The sequence below is a fragment of the Pleurodeles waltl genome, chromosome 12 (genome assembly GCF_031143425.1).
Source record: "Pleurodeles waltl isolate 20211129_DDA chromosome 12, aPleWal1.hap1.20221129, whole genome shotgun sequence".
Lineage (NCBI taxonomy): Eukaryota > Metazoa > Chordata > Amphibia > Caudata > Salamandridae > Pleurodeles > Pleurodeles waltl.
In genome coordinates, this window is record NC_090451.1 from 116,054,781 (window position 1) to 116,076,035 (window position 21,255).

Here is a 21,255-nt window from a genome sequence, read left to right on the forward strand (position 1 = left end):
GAGATGGGCAGATGCCCAGGAAATGCCAGCTGAGGGTGCAAAGAAGCATCGACTGGACAGAAGAAGCTGAGGTTTCTGCAGGAACGAAAAGGGCTAAAGACTTCTCCTTTGGTAGACGGATCCCCCTTGCCTTGTAGAGTCGTGCAGAAGTGTTTTCCCGCCGAAAGGACGCCAATAAGCCTTGCTAGTCGCAAATCGTGCGTTTGGCGTTTTTGGACGCTGCCGGGGCCCAGGAGGAACCAGAAGGTCGCAAATTGGACCTGAAGAGAGAAGGGACGTCATGCAAGACAAGGAGCCCTCACTGAAGCAGGTAGCACCCGGAGAAGTGCCAGAAACAGGCACTACGAGGATGCGTGAAACAGTGCTCGCCGAAGTTGCACAAAGGAGTCCCACGTCGCCGGAGACCAACTTAGAAAGTCGTGCAATGCAGGTTAGAGTGCCGTGGACCCAGGCTTGGCTGTGCACAAAGGATTTCCGCCGGAAGTGCACAGGGGCCGGAGTAGCTGCAAAGTCGCGGTTCCCAGCAATGCAGCCCAGCGAGGTGAGGCAAGGACTTACCTCCACCAAACTTGGGCTGAAGAGTCACTGGACTGTGGGGGTCACTTGGACAGAGTCGCTGGATTCGAGGGACCTCGCTCGTCGTGCTGAGAGGAGACCCAAGGGACCGGTAATGCAGCTTTTTGGTGCCTGCGGTTGCAGGGGGAAGATTCCGTCGACCCACGGGAGATTTCTTCGGAGCTTCTGGTGCAGAGAGGAGGCAGGCTACCCCCACAGCATGCACAAGCAGGAAAACAGTCGAGAAGGCGGCAGGATCAGCGTTACAGAGTTGCAGTAGTCGTCTTTGCTACTATGTTGCAGGTTTGCAGGCTTCCAGCGCGGTTAGCGGTTGTTTCCTTATCAGAAGGTGAAGAGAGAGATGCAGAGGAACTCGGATGAGCTCTTGCATTCGTTATCTGAAGTTTCCCCAGAGACAGAGACCCTAAATAGCCAGAAAAGAGGGTTTGGCTACCTAGGATAGAGGATAGGCTACTAACACCTGAAGGAGCCTATCAGCAGGAGTCTCTGACGTCACCTGGTGGCACTGGCCACTCAGAGCAGTCCAGTGTGCCAGCAGCACCTCTGTTTTCAAGATGGCAGAGGTCTGGAGCACACTGGAGGAGCTCTGGACACCTCCCAGGGGAGGTGCAGGTCAGAGGAGTGGTCACTCCCCTTTCCTTTGTCCAGTTTCGCGCCAGAGCAGGGGCTAAGGGGTCCCTGAACCGGTGTAGACTGGCTTATGCAGAATTGGGCACCTCTGTGCCCAACAAAGCATTTCCAGAGGCTGGGGGAGGCTACTCCTCCCCTGCCTTCACACCATTTTCCAAAGGGAGAGGGTGTCACACCCTCTCTCAGAGGAAGTTATTTGTTCTGCCATCCTGGGCCAGGCCTGGCTGGACCCCAGGAGGGCAGATGCCTGTCTGAGGGGTTGGCAGCAGCAGCAGCTGCAGTGAAACCCCAGGAAGGGCAGTTTGGCAGTACCAGGGTCTGTGCTACAGACCACTGGGATCATGGGATTGTGCCAACTATGCCAGGATGGCATAGAGGGGGCAATTCCATGATCATAGACATGTTACATGGCCATATTCGGAGTTACCATGGTGAAGCTACATATAGGTAGTGACCTATATGTAGTGCACGCGTGTAATGGTGTCCCCGCACTCACAAAGTTCAGGGAATTGGCTCTGAACAATGTGGGGGCACCTTGGCTAGTGCCAGGGTGCCCACACACTAAGTAACTTTGCACCTAACCTTTACCAGGTAAAGGTTAGACATATAGGTGACTTATAAGTTACTTAAGTGCAGTGTAAAATGGCTGTGAAATAACGTGGACGTTATTTCACTCAGGCTGCAGTGGCAGGCCTGTGTAAGAATTGTCAGAGCTCCCTATGGGTGGCAAAAGAAATGCTGCAGCCCATAGGGATCTCCTGGAACCCCAATACCCTGGGTACCTCAGTACCATATACTAGGGAATTATAAGGGTGTTCCAGTAAGCCAATGTAAATTGGTAAAAATGGTCACTAGCCTGTTAGTGACAATTTGGAAAGAAATGAGAGAGCATAACCACTGAGGTTCTGGTTAGCAGAGCCTCAGTGAGACAGTTAGGCACCACACAGGGAACATACACATGCACACCTATGAGCACTGGGGCCCTGTGTGACAGGGTCCCAGTGACACATACATATAGGCCACAAACCTATGAGCACTGGGGTCCTGACCAGCAGGATCCCAGTGACACATAACAACCATACTGAAAACATAGTGTTTTCACTATGAGCACTGAGGCCTGGCTATCAGGATCCCAGTGAGACAGTGAAAACAGTGACAAACACCCTGACATACACTCACAAACAGGCCAAAAGTGGGGGTAACAAGGCTAGAACGAGGCTACCTTCTCACACAACCCCCCCCCAAACGAAGGACAATAAGGCTAACCTTGGCCAGTTGAGACTTTATTGTCTAAGTGGTGATAATTAGAGAGTAGCTCTGCAATAGACTGGTTACTCCCTTTATCATCCACTATATGGTTACTTCCCTGTGGGGATGTAAACCACCCTGTTTGAAGTTTTTTAGCTAAGCAACAATGTGAAGATGTATTTTCAGAGTTTCTATCAGTAAGTTTTAGTTTAGAGCAGTGGGAATTGTCCACTGAACCTATTTGTAGTAATGGAAATGCCAGACAGGGATGCTGTCTCAGAAAAGCCATAGCTGGGCAAAAACTTTGTCCATCTGGCTGGAAGAGAGAACAGGGATGCTGTTTCTCTTGAGTTGGAGCAGGGCAGGGATGCTGTCCTATGAGCTCCACACTAGGGCAGGGATGCTGTCCTAAGTGTTGTGAGGTAGTGCAGGGTTTCTGCACTAAAGTTTCTCTGGGAGGGTTGGAGGGATGCTCCATGTTAACTAAAATGGTGCTGTTTTTCTCACCAATGTTAGTTATCCCACAGAGAGGTACTTCCACCTCAGGGAGTCCAGCTTTGCCAGCTGATGATTCCCTTGGAACAGGTGCCACCCCAGGAGAGGTTTCTCCCACCACAGGAATAGTATCCTGAATGGTAGGGTGGTTAGGGGATACTGTGATACCCTTTTTACCTGTTGATGGAGAGGGATCCTGAGTTTTCAGGCCTTCTCTCCTTTGCTTTTTCATTTCACTTGAAATGAGAGGGAACAATTCCTCAGGGATGCCCAGCATGGCTGCATGGGCATAAAACTCTACATCAGCCCAACCTGAGGCCTCTAGGTCATTACCTAAGAGACAGTCTACAGGTAAGCTAGGTGATACCACCACCTGCTTAGGGCCAGTAACTCCACCCCAACTAAACTGAATTATAGCTAAGGGAAGAAACTTAGTGGAGTTATGGACATCAATAATCTTATACTGTTGTCCAATGATGTGTTGTTCAGGAGGCACTAGGTTTTCAGTCACCAAAGTGAAACTGGCACCTGTGTCCCTGTAGGCCAAGGCCTCAACACCATTTATTGAAACTGTCTGCATGTACTTATCCATTGTAAGGGGACAAGCAGCCAGTGTGGCAAGGCCAGTGCCACTAGGTGTGACAGAAACTGTCTTGGGACTGATTACATCAGTTTCCACTATGGACCCATAAGTGAACCCAACTACACCCTTTGCTTGACTGTTGCCAGCAGTCCCACCACTAGTACCACTACTGCTAGGGGCACTAGAGCTTGATGTATTAGTGGTGGTAGGCTCAGGGGGTTTACCTGGACAGGACTTATCCCCTGGCCTATGGCCTCTGTTTTTACACACAAAGCACCAAGGCTTTTTAATGTGTGCAGGTTGGGAAGAAGAGGAAGAATTTGTTTTATCCCCACCCTCTGAAGAGTGTTTAAGATTTGAAGTGGGATCTTTGGTTTTACCCTTATCCCCATGCTTATCTTGAGATTTTTCACCATCTTTCTTCTTATTGCCATCTTTGTCACCCCCTGTATGAACTTTTCTGTTCACCCTTGTTCTGACCCATTTGTCTGCCTTCTTTCCCAATTCTTGGGGAGAGGTCAGATCAGAGTCCACCAAGTACTGGTGCAACAAATCAGACACACAATTATTAAGTATATGCTCTCTCAGGATTGTGTTATACAGGCTTTCATAATCAGTAACTTTACTGCCATGTAACCACCCCTCCAAGGCCTTCACTGAATGGTCAATAAAATCAACCCAGTCTTGTGAAGACTCCTTTTTGGTCTCTCTGAACTTTATCCTGTACTGTTCAGTGGTTAAGCCATAACCATCCAGGAGTGCATTCTTAAGAACTTGGAAATTATTAGCATCATTTTCTTTCACAGTAAGGAGCCTATCCCTACCTTTTCCACTAAATGATAGCCATAGGATAGCAGCCCACTGCCTTTGAGGGACATCCTGTACAACACAGGCCCTCTCAAGTGCAGCAAACCACTTGTTAATGTCATCCCCCTCCTTATAAGGGGGAACTATCTTGTGCAGATTCCTGGAATCATGCTCTTTTGCAGGATGACTATGGGGAATACTGCTGCTGCCACCATGGGTATCTAAACCCAACTTCTGTCTTTCCTTCTCTAATTCAAAAGACTGTCTATCCAAATCCAGCTGTTGCTTTTTAAGCTTCAGTCTGGTTTGTTCCACCCTCAACTTATTGAGTTCCCTCTCTAACATTCTGTCATCAGGGTTGGTGGGAGGGACATTTCTAGAAACAGAGCTATGATGGGAATGAACAGAAGGAGACCTGTCCCTTACAGAAGCCACCCTAACAACTTGGTTTACAGAAACATTACTACCAGTATGGTGAGAATAAATGCTTTTGCTATGATGTGAGACAACACTATTTATATGGTGTGGCTCATCATCATTACCATCTATGCTAGATTGTCTAGTAATGGGCAGGCTAGGAAGTTTCTTTCCTGAATCTTTTCCTGGGGGAGTCCCTGAATCAGATTGGGAACTATTAGGTACTTTTTCAACAGATGGGGCACCTATGGCCTTATCCTGTTCTCTATGCATGTTAATTAACAGTTCCAAGGCAGGATTCTTCACTACACTCAAACCTCTCTCTATACAGAGACTCCTTGCTCTTTTCCAGCTAAGGTTGTCATATGCAAGTTTGGACAGATCAACACTTTGGCCTGTGCCAGACATTTTTTAGAGAGAGTTAAAGTGATAGAGAAAGAGACAAACGTTTTCAGAACTTTTTGGAAAGACAGAAAAAAAACTTTTTAAACTTTTAAGAACTTTTTGAAAGTTTAGGAGTACTTTTCAGCACTTAGAAAAGAGTGAAAAGAGGAAATGCAAAACCTTATGGCTATGTGTATATACACTGACCTTGTTTTGTATATTTTTCTCTTATGAAAAGTACAATGACAAGAGTGGTAAGTAGTCTCAAGCACTTATCCCACCACTGCACAACCAATGTAGGAGGCTGGACTGGCTTGTAGTGAGTACCAAGGGGTACTTGCACCTTGCACCAGGCCCAGTTATCCCTTATTAGTGTATAGGGTGTCTAGCAGCTTAGGCTGATAGATAATGGTAGCTTAGCAGAGCAGCTTAGGCTGAACTAGGAGACGTGTGAAGCTACTACAGTACCACTTAGTGTCATATGCACAATATCATAAGAAAACACAATACACAGTTATACTAAAAATAAAGGTACTTTATTTTTATGACAATATGCCAAAGTATCTTAGAGTGTACCCTCAGTGAGAGGATAGGAAATATACACAAGATATATATACACAATAGCAAAAATATGCAGTATAGTCTTAGAAAACAGTGCAAACAATGTATAGTTACAATAGGATGCAATGGGGAAACATAGGGATAGGGGCAACACAAACCATATACTCCAAAAGTGGAATGCGAACCACGAATGGACCCCAAACCTATGTGACCTTGTAGAGGGTCGCTGGGACTATTAGAAAATAGTGAGAGTTAGAAAAATAACCCTCCCCAAGACCCTGAAAAGTGAGTGCAAAGTGCACTAAAGTTCCCCTAAGGACAAAGTAGTCGTGTTAGTGGAATAATGCAGGAAAGACACAAACCAGCAATGCAACAACTGTGGATTTCCAATCTAGGGTACCTGTGGAACAAGGGGACCAAGTCCAAAAGTCACATGCAAGTCGGAGATGGGCAGATGCCCAGGAAATGCCAGCTGAGGGTGCAAAGAAGCTTCGACTGGACAGAAAAAGCTGAGGTTTCTGCAGGAACGAAAAGGGCTAGAGACTTCCCCTTTGGTAGAAGGATTCCTCTTGCCTTGTAGAGTCGTGCAGAAGTGTTTTCCCGCCGAAAGGACGCCAACAAGCCTTGCTAGTTGCAAATCGTGCGTTTGGCGTTTTTGGACGCTGCCGGGGCCCAGGAGGAACCAGGAGGTCGCAAATTGGACCTGAAGAGAGAGGGGACCTCTAGCAAGCAAAGAGCCCTCACTGAAGCAGGTAGCACCTGGAGAAGTGCCAGAAACCGGCACTACGAGGATGCGTGAAACAGTGCTCACCGAAGTTGCACAAAGGAGTCCCACGTCGCCGGAGACCAACTTAGAAAGTCGTGCAATGCAGGTTAGAGTGCCGTGGACCCAGGCTTGGCTGTGCACAAAGGATTTCCGCCGGAAGTGCACAGGGGCCGGAGTAGCTGCAAAGTCGCGGTTCCCAGCAATGCAGCCCAGCGAGGTGAGGCAAGGACTTACCTCCACCAAACTTGGGCTGAAGAGTCACTGGACTGTGGGGGTCACTTGGACAGAGTCGCTGGATTCGAGGGACCTCGCTCGTCGTGCTGAGAGGAGACCCAAGGGACCGGTAATGCAGCTTTTTGGTGCCTGCGGTTGCAGGGGGAAGATTCCGTCGACCCACGGGAGATTTCTTCGGAGCTTCTGGTGCAGAGAGGAGGCAGGCTACCCCCACAGCATGCACAAGCAGGAAAACAGTCGAGAAGGCGGCAGGATCAGCGTTACAGAGTTGCAGTAGTCGTCTTTGCTACTATGTTGCAGGTTTGCAGGCTTCCAGCGCGGTCAGCGGTCGTTTCCTTATCAGAAGGTGAAGAGAGAGATGCAGAGGAACTCGGATGAGCTCTTGCATTCGTTATCTGAAGTTTCCCCAGAGACAGAGACCCTAAATAGCCAGAAAAGAGGGTTTGGCTACCTAGGAGAGAGGATAGGCTACTAACACCTGAAGGAGCCTATCAGCAGGAGTCTCTGACGTCACCTGGTGGCACTGGCCACTCAGAGCAGTCCAGTGTGCCAGCAGCACCTCTGTTTTCAAGATGGCAGAGGTCTGGAGCACACTGGAGGAGCTCTGGACACCTCCCAGGGGAGGTGCAGGTCAGGGGAGTGGTCACTCCCCTTTCCTTTGTCCATTTTGGCGCCAGAGCAGGGGCTAAGGGGTCCCTGAACCGGTGTAGACTGGCTTATGCAGAATTGGGCACCTCTGTGCCCAACAAAGCATTTCCAGAGGCTGGGGGAGGCTACTCCTCCCCTGCCTTCACACCATTTTCCAAAGGGAGAGGGTGTCACACCCTCTCTCAGAGGAAGTTCTTTGTTCTGCCATCCTGGGCCAGGCCTGGCTGCACCCCAGGAGGGCAGATGCCTGTCTGAGGGGTTGGCAGCAGCAGCAGCTGCAGTGAAACCCCAGGAAGGGCAGTTTGGCAGTACCAGGGTCTGTGCTACAGACCACTGGGATCATGGGATTGTGCCAACTATGCCAGGATGGCATAGAGGGGGCAATTCCATGATCATAGACATGTTACATGGCCATATTCGGAGTTACCATGGTGAAGCTACATATAGGTAGTGACCTATATGTAGTGCACGCGTGTAATGGTGTCCCCGCACTCACAAAGTTCAGTGAATTGGCTCTGAACAATGTGGGGGCACCTTGGCTAGTGCCAGGGTGCCCACACACTAAGTAACTTTACACCTAACCTTTACCAGGTAAAGGTTAGACATATAGGTGACTTATAAGTTATTTAAGTGCAGTGTAAAATGGCTGTGAAATAACGTGGACGTTATTTCACTCAGGCTGCAGTGGCAGGCCTGTGTAAGAATTGTCAGAGCTCCCTATGGGTGGCAAAAGAAATGCTGCAGCCCATAGGGATCTCCTGGAACCCCAATACCCTGGGTACCTCAGTACCATATACTAGGGAATTATAAGGGTGTTCCAGTAAGCCAATGTAAATTGGTAAAAATGGTCACTAGCCTGTTAGTGACAATTTGGAAAGAAATGAGAGAGCATAACCACTGAGGTTCTGGTTAGCAGAGCCTCAGTGAGACAGTTAGGCACCACACAGGGAACATACACATGCACACCTATGAGCACTGGGGCCCTGTGTGACAGGGTCCCAGTGACACATACATATAGGCCACAAACCTATGAGCACTGGGGTCCTGACCAGCAGGATCCCAGTGACACATAACAACCATACTGAAAACATAGTGTTTTCACTATGAGCACTGAGGCCTGGCTATCAGGATCCCAGTGAGACAGTGAAAACAGTGACAAACACCCTGACATACACTCACAAACAGGCCAAAAGTGGGGGTAACAAGGCTAGAACGAGGCTACCTTCTCACACTCACATCATAGCAAAAGCATTTACTCTCACCATACTGGTAGTAATGTTTCTGTAAACCAAGCTGTTAAGTTGGCTTCTGTAAGGGACAGGTCTCCTTCTGTTCATTCCCATCATAGCTCTGTTTCTAGAAATGTCCCTCCCACCAACCCTGATGACAGAATGTTAGAGAGGGAACTCAATAAGTTGAGGGTGGAACAAACCAGACTGAAGCTTAAAAAGCAACAGCTGGATTTGGATAGACAGTCTTTTGAATTAGAGAAGGAAAGACAGAAGTTGGGTTTAGATACCCATGGTGGCAGCAGCAGTATTCCCCATAGTCATCCTGCAAAAGAGCATGATTCCAGGAATCTGCACAAGATAGTTCCCCCTTATAAGGAGGGGGATGACATTAACAAGTGGTTTGCTACACTTGAGAGGGCCTGTGTTGTACAGGATGTCCCTCAAAGGCAGTGGGCTGCTATCCTATGGCTATCATTTAGTGGAAAAGGTAGGGATAGGCTCCTTACAGTGAAAGAAAATGATGCCAATAATTTCCAAGTTCTTAAGAATGCACTCCTGGATGGTTATGGCTTAACCACTGAACAGTACAGGATAAAGTTCAGAGAGACCAAAAAGGAGTCTTCACAAGACTGGGTTGATTTCATTGACCATTCAGTGAAGGCCTTGGTGGGGTGGTTACATGGCAGTAAAGTTACTGATTATGACAGCCTGTATAACTTAATCCTGAGAGAGCATATTCTTAATAATTGTGTGTCTGATTTGTTGCACCAGTACTTGGTGGACTCTGATCTGACCTCTCCCCAAGAATTGGGAAAGAAGGCAGACAAATGGGTCAGAACAAGAGTGAACAGAAAAGTTCATACAGGGGGTGACAAAGATGGCAACAAAAAGAAGGATGGTAAGTCTTCTGACAATGGTGGGGACAAATCTAAAAATGAGTCTTCATAAGGCCCACAAAAACACTCTGGTGGGGGTGGTGGGCCCAAATCCTCCTTTAATCAGAACAAGGAAAAAAACCCATGGTGCTATTTATGTAAAATAAAAGGCCATTGGACAACAGATCCCAGTTGTCCAAAGAAAGGCACCACAGCTCCTACCACTACAACCCCTACTGCTACACCTAGTGTCCCTACTAATAGCAGTGGTGGTGGGAGCAAACCTACTAATAGCCAATCCAAGGGAGTAGCTGGGCTCACTTTTGGTAATTTAGTTGGGGTTGGTCTGATTAGGGAGACCACAGAGGCTACTTTAGTCTCTGAAGGGGCTATTGATTTAGCCACTTTGGTTGCTTGCCCCCATAACTTGGAGAAGTACAAGCAACTAACCCTAATAAATGGTGTTGAGGTCCAGGGCTACAGGGACACAGGTGCCAGTGTCACAATGGTGATTGAGAAACTGGTGCAACCTGAACAACACATACTTGGACACCAGTACCAAGTAACCGATGCTCACAACATAACACAAAGCCACCCCATGGCTGTTGTAAATCTCAACTGGGGGGGGGTAACTGGTCCAAAGAAAGTTGTGGTAGCTTCAGATTTACCTGTAGACTGTCTATTAGGGAATGATTTGGAGACATCAGCTTGGTCAGATGTGGAGTTGGAGGCCCATGCAGCAATGCTGGGCATCCCAGGGCATATTTTTGCTTTAACAAGGGCTCAGGCCAAAAAGCAAAAAGGACAGGGAAGCTTGGATCCTGGAACAATGGACCAAGTGCTCCCTAAAGCTAGGGCTAGTAGAAGCAAACCACTTCCTACTATCCCTCCCTCTACAGTGGATTCAACTTCTGAGGAAGAAGAATTCCCTCCCTGCGCAGAACCTACACCAGAGGAGCTGGAAGCAGACACTGCTGAGCTTTTGGGTGAAGGGGGGCCTGCCAGGGAGGAGCTGAGTGTGGCACAGCAAACCTGTCCCACATTAGAGGGTCTCAGACAGCAAGCTGTCAAACAGGCTAATGGGGATGTCAGTGACTCTCACAGAGTTTACTGGGAGGACAACCTCTTGTACACTGAGCATAGGGATCCTAAACCTGGAGCTGCCAGGAGATTGGTGATTCCTCAGGAGTACAGAAAGTTCCTCCTAACACTGGCACATGACATTCCCCTAGCTGGGCACCTGGGTCAAATGAAAACTTGGGACAGATTGGTTCCATTGTTTCATTGGCCTAGGATGTCTGAGGACACAAAGGAATTTTGAAAGTCCTGTGAAACCTGTCAAGCCAGTGGCAAGACAGGTGGCACCCCAAAGGCACCCCTTATCCCACTGCCTGTGGTTGGGGTTCCCTTTGAAAGGGTAGGGGTTGACATAGTTGGCCCCCTTGACCCTCCTACTGCTTCAGGCAATAGGTTTATCTTGGTGGTAGTGGACCATGCCACAAGATATCCTGCAGCAATTCCTTTAAGGACCACTACAGCTCCTGCAGTGGCAAAGGCCCTCCTGGGAATATTTTCCAGGGTGGGCTTCCCAAAGGAAGTAGTATCAGACAGAGGAAGCAATTTCATGTCTGCATACTTAAAGGCCATGTGGAAGGAGTGTGGTGTAACTTACAAGTTCACAACACCCTATCATCCACAAACAAATGGACTGGTGGAGAGATTTAATAAAACTCTCAAAGGCATGATTATGGGTCTCCCTGAAAAACTCCGCAGGAGATGGGATATCCTTCTACCATGCCTCCTTTTTGCCTACAGGGAGGTACCCCAGAAAGGAGTGGGCTTCAGCCCCTTTGAACTTCTTTTTGGACACCCTGTTAGGGGTCCACTCACACTTGTAAAGGAGGGTTGGGAACAACCTTTAAAAGCTCCTAAGCAGGATATTGTGGATTATGTACTTGGCCTCAGATCAAGGATGGCTGAGTACATGAAAAAGGCCAGTAAAAACCTTCAGGCCAGCCAAGAGCTCCGGAAGCAATGGCATGATCAGAAGGCTGTTTTGGTTCAGTACCAACCAGGGCAGAAAGTGTGGGTCTTGGAGCCTGTGGCCCCAAGAGCACTCCAAGATAAATGGAGTGGTCCCCACACAATTGTTGAAAAGAAGGGTGAAGTCACCTACTTGGTTGACTTAGGCACTGCCAGGAGTCCCCTTAGGGTGCTCCATGTCAACCGCCTGAAACCCTACTATGACAGGGCTGATCTCACCCTGCTCATGGCAACAGATGAGGGACAGGAAGAAGACAGTGATCCTCTACCTGATCTCTTCTCTTCCACAGATCAAGATGCTCTTGTGGAAGGTGTAGTTTTGGCAGATTGTCTTACTGCTGAGCAGAAAGACAATTGCATAAATCTCCTAGGACAATTTTCAGAACTCTTCTCTACTGTGCCAGGCACCACTTCTTGGTGTGAGCACACTATAGATACTGGAGACAGTTTACCTGTCAAAAGTAAGATCTATAGGCAGCCTGACCATGTCAGGGACTGCATAAAGCAAGAAGTTCAGAAAATGTTGGAACTAGGAGTGGTTGAGCACTCTGACAGTCCATGGGCTTCTCCTGTGGTACTGGTACCAAAACCCAATTCTAAAGATGGAAAGAAGGAAATGAGGTTTTGTGTAGACTATAGAGGTCTCAACTTGGTAACCAAAACTGATGCTCACCCTATACCCAGGGCAGATGAGCTCATAGATACACTGGCATCTGCCAAGTATCTAAGCACTTTTGATTTGACTGCAGGGTATTGGCAGATCAAATTGTCAGAAGATGCTAAACCTAAGACTGCATTTTCTACCATTGGAGGACATTACCAGTTTACTGTAATGCCTTTTGGTTTGAAAAATGCACCTGCCACTTTTCAGAGGTTGGTGAACACAGTCCTGCAAGGGCTGGAAGCTTTCAGTGCAGCATATTTGGACGATATAGCTGTCTTTAGCTCCAGCTGGGATGATCACCTGGTCCACCTATGGAAAGTTTTGGAGGCTCTGCAAAAGGCAGGCCTCACTATCAAGGCTTCAAAGTGCCAGATAGGGCAGGGTAAGGTGGTTTATCTGGGACACCTTGTTGGTGGGGAACAGATTGCACCACTGCAGGGGAAAATCCAAACTATTATTGATTGGGTTCCCCCTACCACTCAGACTCAGGTGAGAGCCTTCCTAGGCCTCACTGGGTATTACAGGAGGTTCATTAAGAACTATGGCTCCATTGCAGCCCTTCTTAATGACCTCACATCCAAGAAAATGCCTAAAAAGGTATTATGGACAGCAAACTGTCAGAAAGCTTTTGAGGAGCTGAAGCAGGCCATGTGCTCTGCACCTGTCCTGAAAAGCCCTTGTTACTCTAAAAAATTCTATGTCCAAACTGATGCATCTGAATTAGGAGTAGGGGCAGTCCTATCACAACTTAATTCTGAGGGCCAGGATCAACCTGTTGCTTTTATTAGTAGGAGGTTGACCCCTAGAGAAAAGCGTTGGTCTGCCATTGAGAGGGAGGCCTTTGCTGTGGTCTGGGCTCTGAAGAAGTTGAGGCCATACCTGTTTGGCACTCACTTCATTGTTCAGACAGACCACAAACCTCTACTTTGGCTAAAACAAATGAAAGGTGGAAATCCTAAATTGTTGAGGTGGTCCATATCCCTACAGGGAATGGACTATACAGTGGAACATAGACCTGGGAGTAGCCACTCCAATGCAGATGGACTCTCCAGATATTTCCACTTAGACAATGAAGACTCATCAGGTCATGGCTAGTCTTATTGTCCTTCATTTGGGGGGGGGTTGTGTAGGAAAGTACCATCTTGCCTGGCATGTTACCCCCATTTTTCACTGTATATATGTTGTTTTAGTTGTATGTGTCACTGGGACCCTGGTAACCCAGGGACCCAGTGCTCATAAGTGTGCATGAATGTGTTACCTGTGTAGTGACTAACTGTCTCACTGAGGCTCTGCTAATCAGAACCTCAGTGGTTATGCTCTCTCATTTCTTTCCAAATTGTCACTAACAGGCTAGTGACCATTTTTACCAATTTACATTGGCTTACTGGAACACCCTTATAATTCCCTAGTATATGGTACTGAGGTACCCAGGGTATTGGGGTTCCAGGAGATCCCTATGGGCTGCAGCATTTCTTTTGCCACCCATAGGGAGCTCTGACAATTCTTACACAGGCCTGCCACTGCAGCCTGAGTGAAATAACGTCCACGTTATTTCACAGCCATTTTACACTGCACTTAAGTAACTTATAAGTCACCTATATGTCTAACCTTTACCTGGTAAAGGTTAGGTGCAAAGTTACTTAGTGTGAGGGCACCCTGGCACTAGCCAAGGTGCCCCCACATTGTTCAGAGCCAATTCCCTGAACTTTGTGAGTGCGGGGACACCATTACACGCGTGCACTACATATAGGTCACTACCTATATGTAGCTTCACCATGGTAACTCCGAATATGGCCATGTAACATGTCTATGATCATGGAATTGCCCCCTCTATACCATCCTGGCATAGTTGGCACAATCCCATGATCCCAGTGGTCTGTAGCACAGACCCTGGTACTGCCAAACTGCCCTTCCTGGGGTTTCACTGCAGCTGCTGCTGCTGCCAACCCCTCAGACAGGCAGCTGCCCTCCTGGGGTCCAGCCAGGCCTGGCCCAGGATGGCAGAACAAAGAACTTCCTCTGAGAGAGGGTGTGACACCCTCTCCCTTTGGAAAATGGTGTGAAGGCAGGGGAGGAGTAGCCTCCCCCAGCCTCTGGAAATGCTTTGTTGGGCACAGATGTGCCCAATTCTGCATAAGCCAGTCTACACCGGTTCAGGGACCCCTTAGCCCCTGCTCTGGCGCGAAACTGGACAAAGGAAAGGGGAGTGACCACTCCCCTGACCTGCACCTCCCCTGGGAGGTGTCCAGAGCTCCTCCAGTGTGCTCCAGACCTCTGCCATCTTGGAAACAGAGGTGCTGCTGGCACACTGGACTGCTCTGAGTGGCCAGTGCCACCAGGTGACGTCAGAGACTCCTGCTGATAGGCTCCTTCAGGTGTTAGTAGCCTTTCCTCTCTCCTAGGTAGCCAAACCCTCTTTTCTGGCTATTTAGGGTCTCTGTCTCTGGGGAAACTTTAGATAACGAATGCATGAGCTCAGCCGAGTTCCTCTGCATCTCCCTCTTCACCTTCTGATAAGGAAACGACCGCTGACCGCGCTGGAAGCCTGCAAACCTGCAACATAGTAGCAAAGACGACTACTGCAACTCTGTAACGCTGATCCTGCCGCCTTCTCGACGGTTTTCCTGCTTGTGCATGCTGTGGGGGTAGCCTGCCTCCTCTCTGCACCAGAAGCTCCGAAGAAATCTCCCGTGGGTCGACGGAATCTTCCCCCTGCAACCGCAGGCACCAAAAAGCTGCATTACTGGTCCCTTGGGTCTCCTCTCAGCACGACGAGCGAGGTCCCTCGAATCCAGCGACACTGTCCAAGTGACCCCCATAGTCCAGTGACTCTTCAGCCCAAGTTTGGTGGAGGTAAGTCCTTGCCTCACCTCGCTGGGCTGCATTGCTGGGAACCGCGACTTTGCAGCTACTCCGGCCCCTGTGCACTTCCGGCGGAAATCCTTTGTTCACAGCCAAGCCTGGGTCCACGGCACTCTAACCTGCATTGCACGACTTTCTAAGTTGGTCTCCGGCGACGTGGGACTCCTTTGTGCAACTTCGGCGAGCACTGTTTCACGCATCATCGTTCTGCCTGTTTCTGGCACTTCTCCGGGAGCTACCTGCTTCAGTGAGGGCACTTTGTCTTGCTCGACGTCCCCTCTCTCTTCAGGTCCAATTTGCGACCTCCTGGTCCCTCCTGGGCACCAGCAGCGTCCAAAAACGCCAAACACATGATTTGCGTGTAGCAAGGCTTGTTGGCGTCCTTTCGGCGGGAAAGCACTTCTGCACGACTCTACAAGGCGAGCTGGATCCGTCCACCAAAGGGGTAGTCTCTAGCCCTTTTCGTTCCTGCAGAAACCTCAGCTTCTTCTGTCCAGTCGAAGCTTCTTTGCACCCACAGCTGGCATTTCCTGGGCATCTGCCCATCTACGACTTGCTTGTGACTTTTGGACTTGGTCCCCTTGTTCCACAGGTACCCTAGATTGGAAATCCACAGTTGTTGCATTGCTGGTTTGTGTCTTTCCTGCATTATTCCTCTAACACGACTATTTTGTCCTTACGGGAACTTTAGTGCACTTTGCACTCACTTTTCAGGGTCTTGGGGAGGGTTATTTTTCTAACTCTCACTATTTTCTAATAGTCCCAGCGACCCTCTACAAGGTCACATAGGTTTGGGGTCCATTCGTGGTTCGCATTCCACTTTTGGAGTATATGGTTTGTGTTGCCCCTATCCCTATGTTTCCCCATTGCATCCTATTGTAACTATACATTGTTTGCACTGTTTTCTAAGACTATACTGCATATTTTTGCTATTGTGTATATATATCTTGTGTATATTTCCTATCCTCTCACTGAGGGTACACTCTAAGATACTTTGGCATATTGTCATAAAAATAAAGTACCTTTATTTTTAGTATAACTGTGTATTGTGTTTTCTTATGATATTGTGCATATGACACTAAGTGGTACTGTAGTAGCTTCACACGTCTCCTAGTTCAGCCTAAGCTGCTCTGCTAAGCTACCATTATTTATCAGCCTAAGCTGCTAGACACCCTATACACTAATAAGGGATAACTGGGCCTGGTGCAAGGTGCAAGTACCCCTTGGTACTCACTACAAGCCAGTCCAGCCTCCTACAGATCCCTTTCAACATTGAAAGCTACTCCGCGTCAGTACAGGAGCCTCGGCGCTGCAGGTACAGGAGACACAGACATCCATCCCTCTTGCTGACCGGGTCCCGTGAAACCAAACTGTAGCTCATACTTTTCACATCAGGACCGCCACAAACGTAAAAGCGCAGAAAGGTGAAATAAATAATAACATTGTTAACGCGTTCTTCAAAGACATTTAATTTCACTGTTGAAATTAGGTTCAAGCTCTTAACTCATGTAAATATTAAGAAGTGAGAATAAAAATGCTGCCCAACTGCCGTGACATTGACACCCGCAATGCCGTGACTCGGATTCGAACCGAGGTTGCTGCGGCCACAAAGCAGAGTACTAACCACTATACTATCACGGCGAGCTACTCGGGCTCTGAAAAGACTACCCTGGTGTGGCTCTGATAGGCTGAAAAAAGGTCACAGTGTCCGTGGAGTGGATAGATTTAGCGTTAGTTTAAAACCCATCTTTTCAAGTTAGATCAGGGTCTTTTCTTTGAGTAGCTAATCACAGCAAATATTTACCTCTCTGCTTCCAGTGACAAGACTCCCCATAAACCAAGAAGCTCAGACGTTTTAACAAGATCCACCACTCTGCCCTGCAAGTCTCAAGTGCTCTATGAGTGCTGGGGTCGGGGAAGTGAACACAGCAAAAACTTAATCCACGGCGGACCAAACTCCTCCAGGCCAGGAGGGGCTCGGTACAGGCCCCCACATATTGTTGTTTTTTTCTTTTCTGGGTGTCTCTTCAGACACATTCAGCTGCTTGGTGCATACTGCTTTAGAGTTGCATTGTGTGGAATGAAGTGGCGTAAACTTGACTAGCAAACAATGGAGTGGTGATGAATGGAGGGTCATAGAAGGGAGTAGATTGAAGTGCAAAGAGTAGAGTGACGTAATGTGTCATAGAATACAGTGGAATATAATGAAGTGGTGTGCCTTGGCATGGCGTTGAATAGCATTGTGAGGAATGGAGTGGCATAGAGCAGAGTGGGGTAGAGAGGAGTGAGGTTGCATAGAATGGCATAGAGTAGCATAGAGTAAAGTAGTGTGGTGTAGAGTGGCATAGTGTGGTGTAGAGTGAAGTGGCATGGAATGGCATAGAGTCAGAGAACAGTGTGTCATGGAGAGGGGTGGCAAAGAATTAGGAGGAGTGGAGTCGGACTGCATGAAGTAGAGTGTTGTGGAGTTGAGTAGCATACAGTCGCGTTGCATGGAGTGACACTGTGGTGTAGAGAGGAGCAGAGTAAAAAGTGGCATAGAGTAGAAAGGCCTACAGGAGAGTAGTGTAGAGTGGCACAGCATAGAGTAGTGTGCAGTAGAGTGGCATAGAGTAGAGCGCATGTAGTGCCATTGAGTGATATTGTGTGAGATGGAGTGGAGTGGAGTACAGTGAAGTGGCATAGAATGAAGTAGTATAGAGTAGAGTGGGAGAGAGTAAAGTGGAGTGGCGTAGAGTGAACTAGAGTAGAGCGTAGTGGGATAGAGTGGAGTGGCATGGAGTGGAATGGAGAGGCACAGAGTAGGGTAGAGTGCAAAAATGTGGAATGGCATGGAGTTGAGTGGAGTGGCATAGAGTAGAGTGGCATTCTGTGGGGTGGATTAGAGTGGCATGGAGTGGCATACAGTAGAGTGGAATAGAGCTTAGTGGTGGAGAATACAGTGGCTTAGAGTGGAGTATAGTAGCATGGAGTAGAGTAGCGTAGAGTAGAGAGGGGTGCAACGGAGTAGAGTGGCATAGAGTTGAGTGGTGTACAGTGGCGTAGAGTAGAATGGGATAAAATAAAGTGGCGTACAGTAGACTGGAGTAGAGTAGCATAGAGTGGAGAGGCATAGAGTGGAGAGGAGTAAAGTAGAGTGGAGTTGTATAGAGTAGAGTTCAGTTGAGTATTCTAGAGTGATGTAGAGCAGAGTGGCATAGAGTCACATAAAGTGGCATTCTATGAAGTAGGGTGGCGTAGAGAGGAATGAAGGGAAGTGGCATAGAGTAGAGTGGAGTGGAGTGGAGTAGAGGGGCATAGCAGAGAGTGACAGGGTGGAGTGGCATAGAATGGAGTAGCATAAAGTGGAGTGAAGTGGCGTATAGTGGAGTGGCATAGATTAGAGTGGCATAGAGTGGAGTGATAGAGTGGAACAATGTAGATTAGAGTGGAGTAGAACTGAGTAGAGTGGAGTGGTATAGAGTTGCACGGTGTAGAGTACAGTGGCACTGAGGGGAGTAGAGTATAGTCATGCAGAGGAATGCAGTGTGAGAAAGTAACTAAAGTGTCAATAGAGACGGCGTTTAGGGTGAAAAATAAGCTGTATGCTTGTCATTAATGTTGGAAAGCACATTGCACATCCAAGAATGATACGAAAACACTTTTAAAATATAAAAAATAGCGTACTGTAGAAAGACGAAAAGAACACATGTACTTGGTCCATCCTCCATGGAGGAATGAACACAAGAAAGGAAGATTCAGTCTATGGGAGCTAAGCAATCGAAATATTGCAAATGTGAGTGACATAGAAAACAATTAATGGTAAGTAAGCTATGGGCGTGTGGTAAGCCCACTGAATTCTAAACAATATGTCTCACAGCACATTCACTGTGTACGCAAGACATAAAAAGGTGTGACTAAGAGAATTCTGAGATTTAGAGCTTGACAGCAATTCACAACCCAACCAAATTGAGCCCTATATAATAATTTACAACAGAGCCAAAGTACACCTTTTATACCCCCAATGGTGGAGGTAAGATATTTAGCAGACACGTGGTCTCCCAGTGCTAAAGGATTTTGGCTAGATATGAAGTGGGCGAAGTGCCCTGAAAACATTATAAAAGTAGGACAAGTGCTATAAGCAGACATCACTTCCTTGGCAAGGCAGAAGAAAGGGCACTTCAGAGGGAAGAAATGAGAGGGCTGAGGAACAGACAGATAGCTCCCCTATGGGCAGAGGTGGCGGGAGCATGGAACACTCCTGACATGACTATGATGACGATGCAGATGGGCCTCTTAACTTGCGGAGTTAGGAGCACGACAAATACACCTCTCCTAGACCTCCCTGGAAGATCATACACTGGGGAGGGTTCCCCTGGGTCCTTTCCCCCCCCCCGGCTGGGCCCCATACAGCTGTAGACACACTCACACGATGCGTAGTTAGGTCTCGTTTCTGGGCAAGTTGTTTGGCTTGCTTGTTATTTGTTGTAATAAGAGATGATGAGTACCTGACGTGCCAGAGCTGGAAATGGTGGGAACCGACCACCCTGCTCCATGGGCATACAGCGCTGAACCGGAGACCCACAGGAGGCCCACACCACAGATCACAAGTCTGCTTACAGATTTATGCAAGGAACAGCCCTCAGCGTGGTGGTAACATAATATAATAGCAGTAATGGGTAACTGTTCAAAAGTTGTCATGGAAAGGAGATTCATACAGCTCTGCAACCTGTTACAATCCTGTGAATAATATGTACCATCTGAAATACCAATAAATAAAAATAAAAAAAAATCTGCTGCACAACTTAGGGTAAGGCTGGTGTTGTAGTGGTAGATCTGAGGCCCTAGGAGAGCTGGAGACCCCACAGAGCTACAGCAGCTCAGAAGTCCACTTAGGCTTCATCAGGGACCCGTTTTGTGACTTGAAAACCCATTAATGCAACAATAAAGGGGTGAAGTAAATGTCATCAACATTGCATAAACTGGTGTTCTTTGCAGTTTTTTAAATAAATAACAGCGCCTGGAAACCCTTCTGACTGTGAAGGTTTGTTTAACAAATAGTGTTGTAACAACATAAAAGAGGGGGAACTGTAAGACAGTTGCACAGATAGAAGGACGGATAGAAGGTTAAACAGATCGTCATAAATAAGCCACATGCACCGATGCATCTGTACAGGTTTGTAGACAGAAAGGCAGGTATGTAGCTGTTAGTAAATCATGGATGAGATATAATCAGCTTCACAGAAACCGCTGTAAATCACACGCGCCTGCTTTAGAAATAACCATGCCACGAAGACCTTGGCAGTCAGCATATAGGCTTTAAAGTGTTAACATAAACAGAGATGGGCAGAAATAGGCAGTAAGGCAGATACCCAGATTGAAATAGAAAGTAAATAGAAAGCACATGTAGTAATAGACGTGGACCGATAAGTATATAGAGAAGCAGCTGTTGGTACGAAAATGGGATCACATATGATCAACTTTGTGTGGACTGTCAGGATTTGAAAACGGTTGCTTCATACCAAAAAAAACCATAGCGCCAAGATGTCCTCCTCAATGTCCCTATGAGCGTTATAGTGTTAACAAAGCATACAGCCAGGCATCAACACTCTGTTAGACAGGTTCACAGTCACGCACAGGTAGGTGAGCAGATAGATAAGCAGGCACACAGGCAAAAAGATGGATGGACAGATGAATGGATCAATAGATTGACTGACCTCTCTGTTAAACATGAGTCAAATGTAGGGATGGGCGTAACCAGTGTAACTCACTGCAGTGTAATTATGCGAAATTACAGCAACATTATGTGAGGTTGTACAGAATTACACAAGGCTATTTTCCTGGTGCAAAATACACGCTCAGATCCGAAAGGAACCTGATATACACTTTGCACAAGAAAATCGCTCTAAATGCAACAGAACTGGCACAACAGCCGCTGCTCGCGCTCTTTTCCTCCGCTCTTGGGTAGATGTCTTTCCCCACATTACTCCAAATTCCACAAAGGAGCGTAATTGTGTAATTCACGATTCGACCACGACTAATAAACTTGGCTTAAGTTTTAAAACTTTCCCTCTAGCTGCCCGGTGATCCGTCGGGTGCGGGATGATGAAGCCAAACGCTGATTGGGTGAGCGCGCCTCTCAGTGTCCTTCTCCGTCGCCTCTTTCTTTCAGACCCTTGGGAGCTCAGTCTTACTTTCTATACAAATATTTATTTTTAGACCTTTTTTCTTCGCGGCCTGAATTGCTGCAA

The 21,255-nt window shown here is 47.6% G+C and overlaps 1 non-coding gene across 1 annotated transcript; it reads right to left on the reverse strand.

The window, feature by feature from the left end:
* Positions 1-16,594: 16,594 nt before the first annotated feature.
* Positions 16,595-16,666, reverse strand: TRNAH-GUG (transfer RNA histidin (anticodon GUG)). The gene has a single exon. It is a non-coding gene; the product is annotated as a tRNA-His (tRNA).
* Positions 16,667-21,255: the final 4,589 nt, after the last annotated feature.